General features: G+C 39.7%; 1 long non-coding RNA gene across 1 annotated transcript; it reads left to right on the top strand.

The window, feature by feature from the left end:
- Nucleotides 1–936: 936 nt before the first annotated feature.
- On the top strand, nucleotides 937–1,332 carry LOC143131699 (uncharacterized). Its single transcript, XR_012988175.1, has 3 exons — nucleotides 937–999; nucleotides 1,128–1,180; nucleotides 1,277–1,332. It is a non-coding gene; the product is annotated as an uncharacterized LOC143131699 (long non-coding RNA).
- The last annotated feature ends 4,673 nt before the right edge of the window (nucleotides 1,333–6,005 follow it).

Genomic DNA, 6,005 nt, shown 5'->3' with positions numbered 1-6,005 from the left:
CTTTGTGAAACTCATTTGAACATTTTACAATGAAAATTTTTACTTTAAAATTTACATGAATGTTTTGTATTGACAAAAAGTAACACTAATAATTTCCATTTTATCTGGTATGTGCAGTATGAAGCAGTCCGTTCTGGATGGAGAAAAGTTAGTGCACAACATGGATGATATTCATGCTGCACTTGCTGAGAAGGAGAGGGCCACACATAGCCTCATGGCCAGCATCAGAAAGCTGGTGAGAAATTACAGATATATAACCATCTACAGTTAGGACTGCAACTGACTGTATCTTTGTATCCGTTTGACAAGTAGGTTTGAACATGTGAAATTAATTCCCCATTAGTAATTATTTCCTTTTTTGTCACCAGGAGAAGGAGAACAAAACCATGTGTGGCCAGATTGCAGCCATCAACAATGAGGTATCAGGAATTAATATTTTTACAATATTATACTTTTATATTTAATTTCATTACATCTTCTCCCACATGTTTTACCCCTTTCCATGTTCATGCAACAGATATCTGCTATTTTGCCAAAGAGAGAAATGGACAAGAAGAAAATAACAGATCTGAGTCAAACCGTGCAGACTTTGGAGGTACTGTTGTTCTCATCATCTTGGCTATTCAGATGTTGAATTATATATTTGAAATATAAAAGTGATAAACTTACTAAAACAAACACCATCAATTGACTTGTAAGGCAATATGAATACATATGAATCTGTTGCTGAAGTGTCAAGTGAAATCATATTGTGTTTGTTTTGCGTGTAGCAAAAACTGCAGGAGATGAGATTGCAACTCGCTGAAAGAGATGAAATAATTCACCAAGTAGGTGTTGACAGCTAACATGGCATTCCTGATGATAGTTTTTCAGTAGATGAAGTTACATGCATGGTTAAATATAATGATATTCAGTCTCATCATGTTGTTTATATTTCAGAGAGACTGCATGATTGACAGTCAGAAAGCTTCCTTAATGGAGCTCAACACAACTGGAGAAGTATAATTCACTGCTTTCCTTCAAATTGTCATTATTGATCCTACAGTTTGCCTGTGTTTGTTTTTAAATCACACTGATGAAAACATCCAGGCTAATCCAAATTGTTGTCTTTCTGTTCTGCCTCTCAGCAACTGAAAAGTAACATTAATGACCTGGAGAGCCAGTGGGAATTTGCAGTTGTGTATGTATCTTTTGCTGTTTTTCACATTAACATACTCTGGCCTCTACCTATACCTATTAATAAAAATAAACTCAAATATCCTTATTTTGTGATCAGTACTGAAGGGGGAAGTTTCCTAAACCTGGACGGCTCTTTCTCCTTGGCCCCAGCGAGCCCTCTCTCTCTTGCCGAAGAGTTCAGCATGATACCTGGATTGCTGGTGAGTTGTTAAAGAACTGCACATTCAACATACATTAATTCCGGAGGAAGTAGATGACGCGACAGAATCTGAACCGGAGAGCAGAAGCAGCAATAGTTTCATTGCCTGACAATTGGTCGGTCGCTGTAGATAAAAGAATTTTCTAAATACCAGTTACTTTTTTATCCTTAGGAGAGCATGGATGCACCTCAGAACCCAGACAATCCTGAGGATGAGATAGGACATGTCAGTCAGCAGGAGGTGGAAGTAGGTGTCACCTGTGAAAAAGTCAAGGAGGTGAAAACAGACCTGGCAGAACTCAAGGCCTTGGAGGTGGAGCGAGCACAGCACAGCGAGAACAGGTACATTTTAGGGTCAGTGCAAACAGTGAGATTACATTGATTTATTTACATTTTATTGACTTCATTTAGGAACAATATTGTCTTAATTTGGTGTAGACGTCTTCTGTAGGGATCCCTGTTGTGGACATCTGTCTGAAACACTGTTCTGAAACATGTCCAAACTGTTCTGTCCGTATTGATGTTGTTCCTCTGTTTGTCTTCCCCTTGTCCATCTCCCCGTCTCCTGATTGAAGTGTCAGCTGGCTGGGTGAGGCCTGGGGGCACTTTAAAAGAGGGGCCTGGGTTGGTGCTGCTGTCGGACTGGGTGTTCTGCTGCCCCTGAGTCTCCTCAGTTTGGCCACACCCTCCTGCTCCACCATCCCCGGCCTGGGCTGTATGGATGTCCTGTGGACCACCGCCCGCCATATCGTCCAGCCGTACTGTGATGTTCAGCATTTTGGCATGCCACCCTTTTAACTGGATTGATTTATTCATTTTCTACTGATATTTGATTGATCAATTGATAGCTTGACATGTGATTGATATTGGATTGGATTGATAGCTTGATTCACTCATTCACTCACTCACTCACTCACTCACTCATTATTCATTGTTTAAGAATAGAGAGATGACTTACTACAGGCTGACATCACCCTTACTGAATGAGTGGCAGTATTTCTTTGAGTGACAAAAACTGAAATAAAGGTTTGTTTTAAATCCACATGCATTGTCTTAATTAGTGTTTGATGATATGTTGTCTGTCTTCAAATATGTTAACATAAATATTTTAAACATCAGTGAACAATTTCTACACAATATTTTTGTATGGTGAAGGACAAGATTCACCACAAGAGGACAGCATTTTTCAGTTTTTGACTGATGTCTCCATATTATTCATCATGCTAGAAATGTAAGGTATTGAGTATTCTCATAATCAGTATATATTATATGCAGTATACTGTATGCTATGATATGCGAAGTCATACTCCTCACTATACCATTAAGACCAGTCGTTCATAGATAACTTCTCTATTCTAATCTTTGTAGGGTAACACTTTACTTGACAGTATCGACATAAGAGTGACGTGACACTGTCATTAACACATGACACTGTCATGACACATTAACTCTAATCCTAACCCTAACTCTAACCCTAACCCTAATCCTAACCCTAACCCAACAACCAAATGACACTAAATGACATCGACTTGTTTATGACATGTTCATGAGTGTCATATCACTCTTATGTCAATACTGTCAAGTAAAGTGTAACCATTTGTAGTTATATCTGTGAGGTGGACAAGAAAAACAATGGACACCATTCTCTTTTGGGGGGCGGGGGGGGGGGGGGGGGGGGCATGAAAATAACTTTCAGGTGAATGGAACACACAGAACACATTTTCCATCAGCTTTATCATCTCTATGAGTGTTTCTTCTGTGCTGGACTATGAGCGCAATCGTCTTGAGGTGCTCCATCATGGAACACAGGCCATTATGAGTAAACATTTGTCAAGCAAGACAAGAAATGATTGCAATCAGACGACTGTCCTCCATGACGCACACGGTAACTCTAATCCTGGCAGGCTGACTGAAACACTTCAAGGGATGGAGTGTTTTTCAGTTGATGACATACCTGGTCGAATAGTATTCTGTGCTCTGAAGCACTCATTAACTTTAGATCTGGAAAAGTAGTGTAACCCAGATGATAAATACATTAAGGAAATAAATAAATAAATAGTTACAGATCATGATTTTGATAAAGTTCATAAGAATTAAGTTGTCATTGATAAAAAACATAATTTTGATGAAGAGATACTTTTATTGTCTTAAGTTACGATTAGGGACTTTTATTTTGAAACTTCATGATGCACTCTAGCTGAATTCGTAGTTGGAGAACAGGCGACATAGAAGAAAGACGGCCATTTTCGCAAGTGCCATGTTATTTGTTTCTGGAGGAGCTGAACTTTTAGAAAAGTGATAAAAAGTTAATGAAGACACTGAAGTTTTCTTTGAGAACACTTAATAGAAACACTGTAATTGTTGAATTGTGTTTGATGAAGACGGGTGCCGAATTCGTCGAGTTTTCTTTGTTGCAACCCTGTCTCGGTAAGCTAGCCTGTTCATCCTTACGTTAGTTAGCTGCTAACAGCCTGAATCACTCATGTTATAAAGTAGTTGAACTTATGCTAAGAAATACCTTGATAAAAGATGGAAAATGTATGTTTTTGTTTGTACTTTTACTACGAGTGGTAAATGTAAATTTATTAAGCGAATTGAAAGATATGTTGTTTGAAATAAGCTTTTACTTTGTTTTAAAAGGTTAAACTTGATTAAGTCATGTTTCATGAGTGAAATGCATGTGAGGTGCTAATTTGAAGCATTTACCCAATACCTTATTCTGAAACAAACTAATTATCTTTTGGTACAATTGTAAGCTTATTGCAGTTGTGATTTGAAGTACTTATTTGAATTCAAGGTATTCCATCTGATTACTTTGTACTGGTTAACTGAATGGTATTCACTACTTTTCAGCATGTAGATGTAGTTTTGTAAATGCATATTTTTACACACTGGAGTTAATGTTGTACAACGGGAGCATTTGATAGATGAATATAAAAGCAACCTGCATTAGGGAAAGGAGTTATGAAACTTAACAAAAGGTTATAACCTGGTTGTGAATGCAGGTCAAGTTTTTTGTTGGATTTGAAAATCCTGGAAGAAGATTCATCGATCTCAATAGATGGCGAGCCAACCCATTTGATTTCTGTCATTGAATCCTGTCCACTGAGGGAGCCGGATGCCCTATCTGCTTTGTGGTAGGATCGTACCAGTCACTCCACTGGTCATTACTCTTTGGATATCCACACACTGACTATTGACTTGACTAACTTGACTTTACACTTAAACCAAGGATTAGAAAAGGAACTCTCCTTGACATTTAAGGAAACACAGCCAGTCAACTGAAAGGACAATTTCTTTTATTTTCAAAGGGCCCATTTTATTTTCTTACATGTGTATTTGTACCTGGTTCAATTATATATTTGGTTACTAAAGCACAAGTAACTTTAACCCTGGTGTGTGTCTGCTTATTGCACTTGAACTCCCCTCCTCACGAACCTAGAGCGAAGGTGTACTTACCCAAGAGTGGGTTACAGTAGAGAGACCAATAAACTGCGTCGGGAGCCTGAGAGGGTCTTAGTGTTGACAGGCAGACATCCAAATGACGTCTACCCCACATACTGGAGGTAAGTTACTGTCCCCAAGCACAGCTGGATATTTCCACCACAGCACACTCTTTCCTCTCCTTTCAGAGATAACAGTAAGGGCTCTTGTCAAAACCCATGAGTGCCTTGTGTCGAGGGACCGCTGCTGCTGTGTCTGACCCTGTGTTCCGACACAGAGTGGAGGCATAATTAGTTTGTTTGGCTCAGCTATATTCTTTGCTCTTCTTGCCCAATCGGGTGCTTCCAAGTGCTCAGTAAATCTGCTGGTGAACAGACTGCAGTGGGGTGAGGGCAGTGGTGGGTTGATGTTTTTATATTCAATTAGACGGTGTTCAGTGTCAGTACCAGAGCTATGGACTCTGCCCTCGGTCCGACATGACTGGGCTCATTCATGAGTGGACAGTCGAGAGTGATCATGTTCCTTACCACACACACACACACACACACACACACACATGCCTCATGACCGTGCCCCATGACCATGCCCATGGAGAGGACAGGATCTGTCATGAGGACAGATCTGGAGGTAAACAGAGTTAGTGCTCTAACCAGCTCATGTCAATGGGCCATTTAGGGTGAAGGGGCTAGAAGGGGAAGAAGCTGGATTTAACTGTATCTTTTTGGAAAAAAAGTACGAGTATGTCTTTTTTTTAATGTATTCCCTTTTTCACAGTGCTTCACAGGCACAGTGCTTCATATTTAATCCCTTCTTTCTTTCAACTCTATTTCTTCAATAAATTTCCTGTCTATTCTAATCAAAGAACACATGTCTGTCAAAGGTAAAATCTCAGCAGAAAGCGATACTAATACAGATCTCCTGTTTGGTGAAAGTGTAAGGTATTCATTATTTACGCTTTCTCGCAAAGTGTAAGGAGGCATAAAAGCATTGAACCTAGATGTAGAGCTGTGTGTGCTGCTGGTTAGATAGTGAGAGAGGCATTCTACTGGGGCGAAGCATGGTTTGGTAAAGAGATGAAACATTCAGTAGTGAAAGAGAGAATCACAAAGAGGCCTGGCAAGGGAGGAGAATCTGGATGGAGAATGGGAGGGGGGGGTGGTTCAGATGACAGGGTAGATAGAGG

Source organism: Alosa pseudoharengus, unplaced genomic scaffold (genome assembly GCF_046254945.1).
Source record: "Alosa pseudoharengus isolate Yale_2024_CS ecotype anadromous, Long Island Sound unplaced genomic scaffold, YU_APseudo_1.1 YU_APseudo_1.1_scf_18, whole genome shotgun sequence".
In the NCBI taxonomy this organism is placed as follows: Eukaryota; Metazoa; Chordata; class Actinopteri; order Clupeiformes; family Clupeidae; genus Alosa; species Alosa pseudoharengus.
This window is presented reverse-complemented; position numbering and strand designations above follow the sequence as displayed.